This window comes from Psammomys obesus, unplaced genomic scaffold (assembly GCF_907164565.1).
Source record: "Psammomys obesus unplaced genomic scaffold, mPsaObe1.curated_primary_1811, whole genome shotgun sequence".
Taxonomy (NCBI): domain Eukaryota; kingdom Metazoa; phylum Chordata; class Mammalia; order Rodentia; family Muridae; genus Psammomys; species Psammomys obesus.
Window position 1 is genome coordinate 16,727,977 of NW_026596131.1, and position 10,317 is coordinate 16,738,293.

The 10,317-nt window shown below is 39.2% G+C and overlaps 1 pseudogene; it reads right to left on the reverse strand.

Moving 5' to 3' along the window:
* Positions 1 to 7,806: 7,806 nt before the first annotated feature.
* LOC129665692 (olfactory receptor 6C2-like) lies at positions 7,807 to 8,750 on the reverse strand (annotated as a pseudogene).
* Between the last annotated feature and the right edge of the window lie 1,567 nt (positions 8,751 to 10,317).

Sequence of the window (10,317 nt, forward strand, 5' to 3'; positions counted from 1 at the left end):
CAAAACATTTAAATGTTTACTTTAAATAATTAGGGCATTAAAAAATTTTTTTTTAAATTTTATTTTTCTTTTTAGTTACATTTTGTTAATTCTGTGTCCCAGCTGTATCCCGCTCCCTCATTCCCTCCCCAACCCCACACTCCCTCCCTGGTCTCCTCCCTGCCCCTTTCCAAGTCTACTGATAGGGGAGGACCTCCTCCCCTTTCATTTGACCCTGTTTTATCAGGTACCTTCAGGGCTGGCTGCAAAGTCCTCCTCTGTAGCCTAACAAACTGCTCCTCCCCTGGGGGGGGTGTCAAACAGTCTGCCCTTGAGATCTTGTTAGAAATAGTCTGTGTTCCCCTTACTTTGGAAAACTACTTGGTTACTGAGCTACCACGGGCCACATCCGAGCCGAAGTTCTAGGTTATATCCATAGATGGTCCTTGGTTGAGTGTCAGTCTCAGAAAAGACCCTGTGCCCGGATATATTTGGTCCTTGTAGAGCTCCTATCCTTTCCATATCATACTAACTTCCCTTTCATATGATTCCCTGCACTCTGCCGAGAGTTTGGTTATGAGTCTTAGTGTCTGCTTTGAAACACTGCTAGGTAGAGTCTTTCAGATGCCTTTTGTGGTAGACTCCTGTCATACGTTCAATGCACATCCCATTTGTCTTTCTAAATGAGGATTGATCATCTTCACCCATGTCCACTCTCTTGATTATCTTCTTTAGGTGTGTAGATTTCATTATGTTTATCATATCTTGTAGGTCTATATAAGCGAGTATATACCAAGTTTGTCTTTCTCCTTCTGGGATACTTCACTCAAAATGATCTTTTCTAGATCCCACCACTTGCCTGCAAATTTCATGATTTCCTCCTTTTTGATTGCTGAGTAGTATTCCATTGTGTAAAAATGCCACAATTTCTGTATCCATTCCTCCGTTGATGGACATCTGGGTTGTTTCCAAGTTCTGGCTATTACAAATAAAGCTGCTACAAACATGGTTGAGCAAATATCCCTTTTGTGTACTTGAGCAAATTTTGGGTATATACCTAGCAGTGGTATAGCTGGGTCTGAGCTCTAACGTATAAACTTGTGACAGGACCAGCGAGATGGTTCAGTGAATAAAAGTGCTTGCCACCAAGCCTGATGTTGTGTGTTCAATCCCTAGGACTCGAGTGATACAAGGACTGGACAGACTCCTGACAGTTGTTTTCTGGTCTCTACATGTGTGTGGTGGTATGTATGCTTGTGAACACACACACACACACACACACACACACACACACACACACACACACATTTTATAAAGCTCAGTAACATACTGCTTTTATTTTCTTTTCATTGCTGATTTTTCTTTTTTTAACTTTAATTTTACTTTTTTATTAATTACAGTTTATTCACTTTGTATCCCAGCTGTAGCCCCTCCTTCATTTCCTCCCAATCCTACCCCTCTGTACTTTCCTCTCATTGCCCCTCCCCAAGTCCACTGATAGGGGAGGTCCTTCCATTTCACCCTAGCCTATCAGGTCTTATCAGGACTGGCTGCATTGTCTTCCTCTGTGGCCTGGCAAAGCTGCTCTCCCATCAGGAGGAGGTGATCAAAGAGCCCGCCACTGAGTTTATGTCAGAGACAGTCTCTGTTCCCGTTACTTAGGACACCCACTTGGACACTGAGCTGCCATGGGCTACATCTGAGCAGGGTTTCTAGGTTATCTCCATGCATGGTCCTTGGTTGGAGTATCAGTCTCAGAAAAGATCCTTGTGCCCAGATATTTTGGTGCTGTTGCTCTCCTTGTGGAGCCCCTGTCCTCTCCAGGTTTTATTAACTCCCCTTCTTTCATATGATTCTCTGCACACTGCCCAAGGTTTGGTTATGAGTCTCAGCATCTGCTTTGATACACTGCTAGGTAGAGTTTTTCAGAGGTCCTCTATGATAGGTTCCTGTCTTGTTCCCTGGTTTCTCTCTCTTCTGATGTCCATCCCATTTGCCTTTCTGAGTGAGGACTTAGCATTTTACCCAGGCTCCTCCTTCTTGCTTAGCTTCTTTAGGTGTACAGATTTTAGTATGTTTATCCTATACTATATGTCTAGTATCCACTTATCAATGAGTATAAACCATGTGTATTTTATTGCTTCTGGGATACCTCACTCATGATGATCTTCTCTAGTTCCCACCATTTGCCTGCAAATTTCATGATTTCCTTGTTTTTAATTGCGGAGTAGTATTCCATTGTGTAAATATACCACAATTTCTGTATCCATTCCTCCATTGAGGGCCATTTAAGTTTCCAGATTTTGGCTATTCCAAATAAAGCTTCTAAGAACATGGTTGATCAAATGTCCTTGTTGTGTACTTGAGCATATTTTGGATATGTGCCTAGGAGTGGTATAGCTGGATTTCCAGGAATCTCTATTCCTAATTGTCTGAGAAAGCACCAGATTGATTTCCAAAGTGGTTGTACAAGTTTACATTCCCACCAGGAGGAGGGTTTTCCTTTCTCCATAGCCTCTACAGCATGTATTGTCACCTGAGTTTTTAATCTTACCCATTCTGATGTAAGGTGAAATCTTAGGGTCATTTTGATTTTTCATTTCCCTGAAGACTAAGGACATTCCGTATTTCTTAAAGAGTTTCTCTGCAATTCGATATTCCTCTACAGAGAATTCTCTGTTTATCTCTGTACTCCATGTTTTTTTTTTTTTTTTGGATTACTTGATTTGTTGCTGTTTAACTTATAGAGTTCTTTATTTATTTTGGATATTAGCCCTCTGTCAAGTATAGGGTTGGAGAAGATTCTTTCCCAGTCTGTATGCTGTTGTTTTGTTCTGATGACAGTGTCTTTTGCTTTACAGAAGCTTTTGAGTTTCATGAGGTCCAATTTATTGATTGTTGATCATAGAGTTTGTTCTATTCATGTTCTTTTTAGGGAGTTGTCTCCTGAGCCAATGAGTTCAAGGTTTTTCCCCACTTTTCCTTCTAATAGATTTAGTGTGTTTGGTTTTATGTTGAGGTCTTTGATCCACTTGGACTTTAGTTTTGTGCAGGGTGATGAATATGGATCTATTTGCATTTTTCTGCATATAGACATCTCAAAGACTCAACAAAAAAGAGAACTTCAGACCTATCTCTCTTATGAACATTGATACAAAAATATTCAATAAAATACTTGCAAACTGAATCTATGATTACATAAACAAAATCATCCACCATGACCAAGTCGGCTTCATCCCAGGCATGCAGGGGTGGTTCAATATATGGAAATCCATCAATGCAATCCACCACATAAAGAAACTGAAGAAGAAAAACCACATGATTGTCTCCTTAGATGCCAAAAAAAATTTTGACAAAATCTAACTCCCATTCATGTTTAAAGTCTTGGAGAGATCAGGGATACAAGGCACATACGTAAACATAGTAAAGGCGATATACAGCAAGCCTATAGCCAACATCAAACTAAAGGGAGAGAAACTTAAATCAGTCCCACTGAAATCAGGGACAAGGCAAGTCTGCCCACTCTTTCTGTATCTCTTCAGCATAGTACTTGAAGTCCTAGCTAGAGCAATAAGACAACTATAGGAGATCAAGGGAATACAAATCGGAAAGGAAGAAGTCAAAGTGTCACTATCTGTAGATGATATGATAGTATACCTGAGCGACCCCAGAAATTCAACCAGAGAATTCCTTCAGCTGATAAACACCTTCAGCAAACTGGCTGGATACAAAATTAACTAAAAAAAATTAGTATCCCTCCTGTATACAAAGACTAAAGGGCCGAGAAAGAAATCAAGGAAACAACACCCTTCACAATGGCCACTAATAACATAAAGTACCTGGTGTGACTCTAACCAAGCAAGTGAAAGACCTGTTTGAAAAAAAAAACGTCAAATCTCTGAAGAAAGAAATTGAAGAAGATATCAGAAGATGGAAAGATCTCCCATGCTCATGGATTGGTAAGATTAACATAGTGAAAATGGCCATCCTGCCAAAAGCAATCTACAGATTCAATGCAGTTCCCATCAAAATGCCAACACAATTCTTTACAGACCTTGAAAAAAATGATTTTCAACTTCCTGTGGAAAAAAAAATAAGCCAGAATTGCCAAAACAATCCTCATCTGGAGATATCTCCATTCCTGATCTCAAACTGTACTACAGAGCAATAGTAATAAAAACTGCATGGTACTGGCATAGAACAAGAATGGTGGATCAATGAAAATGAATAGAAGACCCAGAAATGAACCCACACACCTACAGATACTTGATTTTTGACAAAGAATCCAAAACCATACAGTGAAAAAAAAAAAAAAAAGACAGTATCTTTTACAAATGGTACTGGTTTAACTGGATGTCTACCTTGCAGAATTTAATAAGAGCTGGTCTCAAAGAATTTTCATATTGGCAAATTTAAGGTGGCATATTGCTGAAGTGTATTTTTTGTATGTAAGTACAGGGCAAGCTGCACTTGAGACGGCTTAGGCATGCAGCACTTTGGACAGACTAAGCATGGAAAGTGTGTTGCGTCTGTGAGTGATCTGAGCCAGTGTCAGAAAGAAAGACAACTAAAACGAAGAGGCCATAGAGAGAATGAGGGTTGGTTAAATGGTTGTAGCTTGGTTAAATTGCTTTTATCAGAGCATCTAGGGTATGATTAAAGACTTTCAAGACTTAATGAGAATTGGTAGACTGAGCATAGTTCTTTTTTTAGATGGCTAAACAGTTAAGTTCCTTATTTGCTACAAAATGTTGGTGTAATTTAAGTTTCATTGCCAGGGGGAGATCTAGGCGAACAGAATGTCCAGGCTTTCTGAAATTCTTTTCAAATCTATTTTCAAGTATATTCAGGGTCTAGGGAAAAAAAAAAACATAGAAAGAGGAACTGATAGTTAGCTTTTAGCAAACTAACAATTTTAGGAGCTATTGCCTAGAACTATTGAGGAAGGTGTGGCTTATATCCCATTTCTTCTTAAAAGATGCAAAATCATTAGTATGCAAATTCAAATCCCACACCAAAGGTAGGTAGGCTTTTGTTCCTGTGAAATACAAGCAGTAACTATTTTGGGCCTCTCCCATGACTCTTTGTTGTTGGAATTATTTTTTTTCCCTAGGCCCATTCTAGCCCCAAATAATGAGGCAGAGGCCTGTTATTTTTATTAATAAACTTTAGAGCACTACAGCTGGGCAGATATTGATCTATTCCAACCTGTCTATGCTATCCCGGCTACTTCTCAGACATGCACCCCATGTTCCTTACCATCTAGTTACTGCCATCTCCCTGGCCACTACTGCTCCATCTTTGTCCTCATGGCAACTCCTCATGGCCAGGAGACCTCCTACTTCTCCTCTCCCTTTCTCTCTACCTGAGAGCCTTAGACTGGGAATGGGAGTCCCACCTCCTGTCTCCTCTGCCCAGTCATAGGCTCTTGAGCTTCTTTATTAACCAATCAGAGATAACTGGTGAGTAATTTTCATACTATATTGAGATAGGAGATTCCTTGTAGCATTGACAATAACAGAATCTGTTAGAATAGCTCACTGTTCTAGTTCAGCAACCAACCATTGAATATACAGAGATGCACCTTGATACAATGTGAACGAGGGTCACCTCTACACTCTGTGATACTGCTATTGGATTCTGTCCCTAAAAATCAGCCATGAGAACTATGCATATAGACATGTTGCAATAATATTTTGTTTATAAGACTATGTGGTAGATGGATATTTGCCTTCAAGCCTGATTTTTCTAACTTCACCAGGGATGTGGTTCTTACTCCTAAGGTTTGCCATTGTGTTTTTCTCCAGTGTTCAAGCTAGAAGCCTGTGGTTTGCAGTGCTAAAAGCTCTTTTTTTCTCTGCCTAAGTGAGTGAACCTCTGCTTTGAGGTCACTCGACTCTAGCATCTTACCCAACACCCAGCCTTGTTTCTGGTAATCTGGCTACTCCATATGTTTAGTTGATTTCTTAGCATACTTAAGTAAAGCATACAGGGATGTCACTTAGGTACACCCATACACAGATGCCTTCATACCCAGATCCCTCCTCTATGTAGCCTTACTTGTAGGTACAAGCCTTTAGCATGACCTTAATCTGCCTCTTTAGTTCAGACCCAATGTCCCAGTTGATTTCAGCCCTTGAGTCACAATATGGACTGGCAGGCTGCTACTGTGGCCTCATTCTGGGTTTGCTGTTGACGGCTGACGAAGCCTGGCAGCTGGAATTTGATTTCCAGAATTCATCTATATGTAGAAGGAGGGAACCAACTGCACAAAATTGTCTTCTAACTTTCACACATATGTGTGGCATGGATACTCTCCCCATGTCATGCGTGTGTATACATACACATCCATATACTCAGTCTTACCCATACATAGCAATAATAATAATAATAACAATAATAATAAAATAAAAAATTATCATACAGTAGATTCAGTTGGAAGATTACTTCTGGCAAAAAATATGAACTCATCCCTGTTAGCCCAACAGGGGTGGAAGAAAATTCCTTTATTGTGTTCTTGTTTAATTTTTTAAAACATTTATTTATTTGTTATTAATTACTTAATTAATTTATTCACTTTACATCCCGATCTAGCCCCTCCCTTCTTTCCTACTGGTAGTACCCTCCCTTCCTCTTCCCCCTTTCTTTCCCTACTTCTCAGAAAAGGGAAACCTCAACCCCACCAACTCACCTTAGCATATGGTGGCATCATGACTGAGGGCTTCCTCTTCCCCTATGGCCTGGCAAGGCAGTCCAGCAAGGGGGAAGTGATCAGAAAGCAGGCAACAGAGTCCATGTCAGAGACAGGCCCCTGTTCCCCTTCCTAGGATCCCACGTGAGGCCTGAGCTGCCCATCAGCTACAACTGTGTAATGGACCTAGGTCCAGTCATGCGTGGTCCTTGGTTGGTGCTTCAGGCTCCACAGGCCCCTCTGGGCCCTGGTAGTTGGCTCTGTTGGTCTTGTAGAGCTCCTGTCCCCTCCAGGCCCTTCCATCCTTCCCCTCACTTGTCTCTTGTTTCATCTTTTGATAATGTGTATGTACACATGAGTATATGCATACTGTTGTCAAACACATTCTGGCTCAGATTCTTTGCATATCATACTTGTTTTTATATTTTCAGCATTCACTCTCCTTGGTTAAAATATATGACTTATATCACTGTCTTGAGATTTTTATTTTAAATTAAAAATTAATACCACAAATAAGATGCAATATTTGTTTGTATATTTCATATGTTTTAGAATATCTTCATGTTTCTTTTCCAGTGGCTAGCCCCACATCCCTGCATGCATAGTCAGTAATAATTGGACTCAGGGTAATAAAGATAAAATAAAAATAATAACTAAAAGGACATAAAAATCTGGAAAGAGATGTGCTGGATGAGCTAGCAGGGTCAGAAAGTAGTGGGGATATATATGATCAAAATACATTGCATATATAAATTAAAATTTCAAAGACTTTATCCAAATATTAAAATATAGAACGTTTTTATATTTAAGTAAAAAGAATTTTTCAAAATCATTGTTCCAAAAATTTCCCAGGATTTATAAGTACCATTTATCAAGTTATACAATAGAAGTTATACAATTTTTGAATAATGTTGAAAAAGCAAAATGAGAAACAAAGGAAAATCTTCCCCTAGAAACCAATTTTCATGTTTTCTTTAATAATTAAAGACAATTTTCATTAATATTAAACAGAGAAATTTTTTTTCTAAGTGGGTTCCCAAATTAAGATTTAAGGGACCATAAAAAAGTTAATGAATGAAATAGTTAAGACTTCCAGAAAAATGAAAACAAGCTAATTGATTAAATCCAACATGTTCTTATTTGTGTAAGAGATATGCGATCTTTTTGACTGTGTCATTTAAAGCTTGCTTCACTTGCTTATTTCTTAAAGTATAAATAAATGGATTTAGCAAAGGGGCAACAGATGTAGTGAGCACAGACTACATTGATGGCTTTATTGATGGCTACCTGTTCTTTAGCAGAAGGCTTCACATAGATAAAAATGCAGCTGCCATCCGTGATGGAAACCACGATCATGTGGGAGGAACAGGTGGAAAAAGCTTTCTTCCTCTGCTGAGAGGAAGGGAAGCTGAGAATTGCCCGGATAATATATATGTAAGAGAGAATCACGCCTATTAGTGTAATGATGAAAGTAAGGACTGCACAAGCAATGACAGTCTGCTCCAGAAACCACGTATCTGAGCATGAGATCTTGAAAAGAGGAGATGCATCACAGCCAAAGTGATCAATGGTGTTGGAGTCACAGAATTCCAGCTGGAGGCCCATGCTGAGGGGAGTGATGATGATCAGTAGCCCACACAGCCAGCAGCAGAGGACAAGGATGCTGCAGACTTTGTTGTTCATGATGGTCATGTAGTGCAGGGGTTTGCAGATGGCCACATAGTGGTCATAGGACATGGCTGCCAGCAAAAAAACTCTGTGGCCCCAAAGAGTCCAATAAAAATATTTGACTGGCACAGGCATTATACGTTATGGTATTATCACCAGTTGATATACTGTACAGGAATCTAGGAATACAGACTGTTGTGAATGATATTTCTAAGAAGGAGAAATTTCGGAGAAAAAAATACATAGGCGTATTAAGATGGGAGTGTGTCAGAGTAAGAATGATAATAGTCAGGTTCCCAGTAATGCTCAGAATATAGGTTAGAAATAAGATGACAAAAACCAGAACTTGGATCCCTGGGTCTTCTGTAAGGCCCAACAAGATGAATGTTGTTATTACTGTGTGGTTTCTCATAACTGCTTTGGATGCTTTAAGCAATCTGCATGTAAAAAGTCAAAGTATCTAAGCAGAAGAAAGGAAATAAAAAAGAAAATGAGTGAATGTAAATGTTTTAAATAAAATAAAATACAAATTGGTGAAAAAAATAAGGCATACCAAAAGAAGCAATGATAAATTCCTGAAATAAATAAAATAAGAAATAAAAAAGACAAGAGGGAATATTGGTAAAAGTAAAATTTAATTTTGAAAAGGAGAAGTAACAATGATCAACTCTTAATCAGGCACCCAGAGTAAAAACAAAAACAATAATAACTAGACAATACAAAATGAAACACCGAGAAAAAGAAAACACATGTATTGACAAGATCAAGAACTAAATGGGAAATTGCCGTAGAGCCCCATGACAGAAGTGTAAATCAAAACCAGAATATGGTATCATTTCACCATAGGTAGAAATGGCTGCTATTAGACATCAACAGTAATCACAATAAATAAATACTGATGAGGGTGTAGACAACACAGTCTCGTACACATTGGGGTGGTAACGTACACTATTATAGCCACTGAAGACTGCACTATGCGGATTCCTCAACAAACAAACTAAACCTGAAACAAATCTATCACATGATCCAGGTATCCCACATCTGGCTCCGTAAGCAAGAAAAATGAAGTCAGCAAACTAAAGAGATAGATGTATGTCCATGCTCAGTTATGGTGCCCATAAATGGGTGAATAGAGAAAATATTATTCAGCCAAAGAGAAGGAAGAAACCTTGTAATTTGCAGCAAAATCGATGGAAATCTTATGAAAGAAGTGGGAAATAATAGTAAGAGCTGGAGAGGACAGGAGGTCCACAAGGAGAGCAACAGAACCAAAAAATTTGAACTCAGGGGTCTTTCCTGAGACTCATACTCCAACCAAGTACCATGCATGGAGATAACCTAGAACCCCTGCACAGATGTAGCCCATGGCAGTTCAGTGTCCAAGTAGGTTCCATAGTAATGGGAACAGGGACTGCTTCTGACATGAACTGATTGGCCTGCTCTTTGATCATCTCCTCCTGAGGGGGGAGCAGCCTTACCAGGCCACAGAGGAAGACAATGCAGCCACTCTTGATGAGACATAACAGACTAGGATCAGAAGGAAGAAAAAGAAACCCTCCCCTACCAGTGGACTTGGGGAGGGGAGTGTGTGGAGAAGGGGGAGGAAGGAGGGAACTAGAGGGGGGATACAAAATAAATAAAGTATAATTAAAAATAAAAAAGAATAAAAGAATTGGAAAGAAAAAAAGTCGATGGAACTAGAGAACATCACCTTAAGAGAAGTAAGCCAGATGTAGAAAGTCAGGAGCCCCATTCATTTTTGAAATGTGGAGGCTGAAAGCGGTGCGTCTGGATGTACAGCAGTGATTTCTTCAGGTGGGGAAGGATGGGTGGGAGGGTCAACAAAGGCACACTGACTTTGTATACATTACATGTGTGATGGGAAATATCACACTGAATCCAATTAACATGTAATTAACACATGTGAATAAAAATGAAAAAAATAAATTTAAAAATTACAGAAACATCTTTGTCAAAAC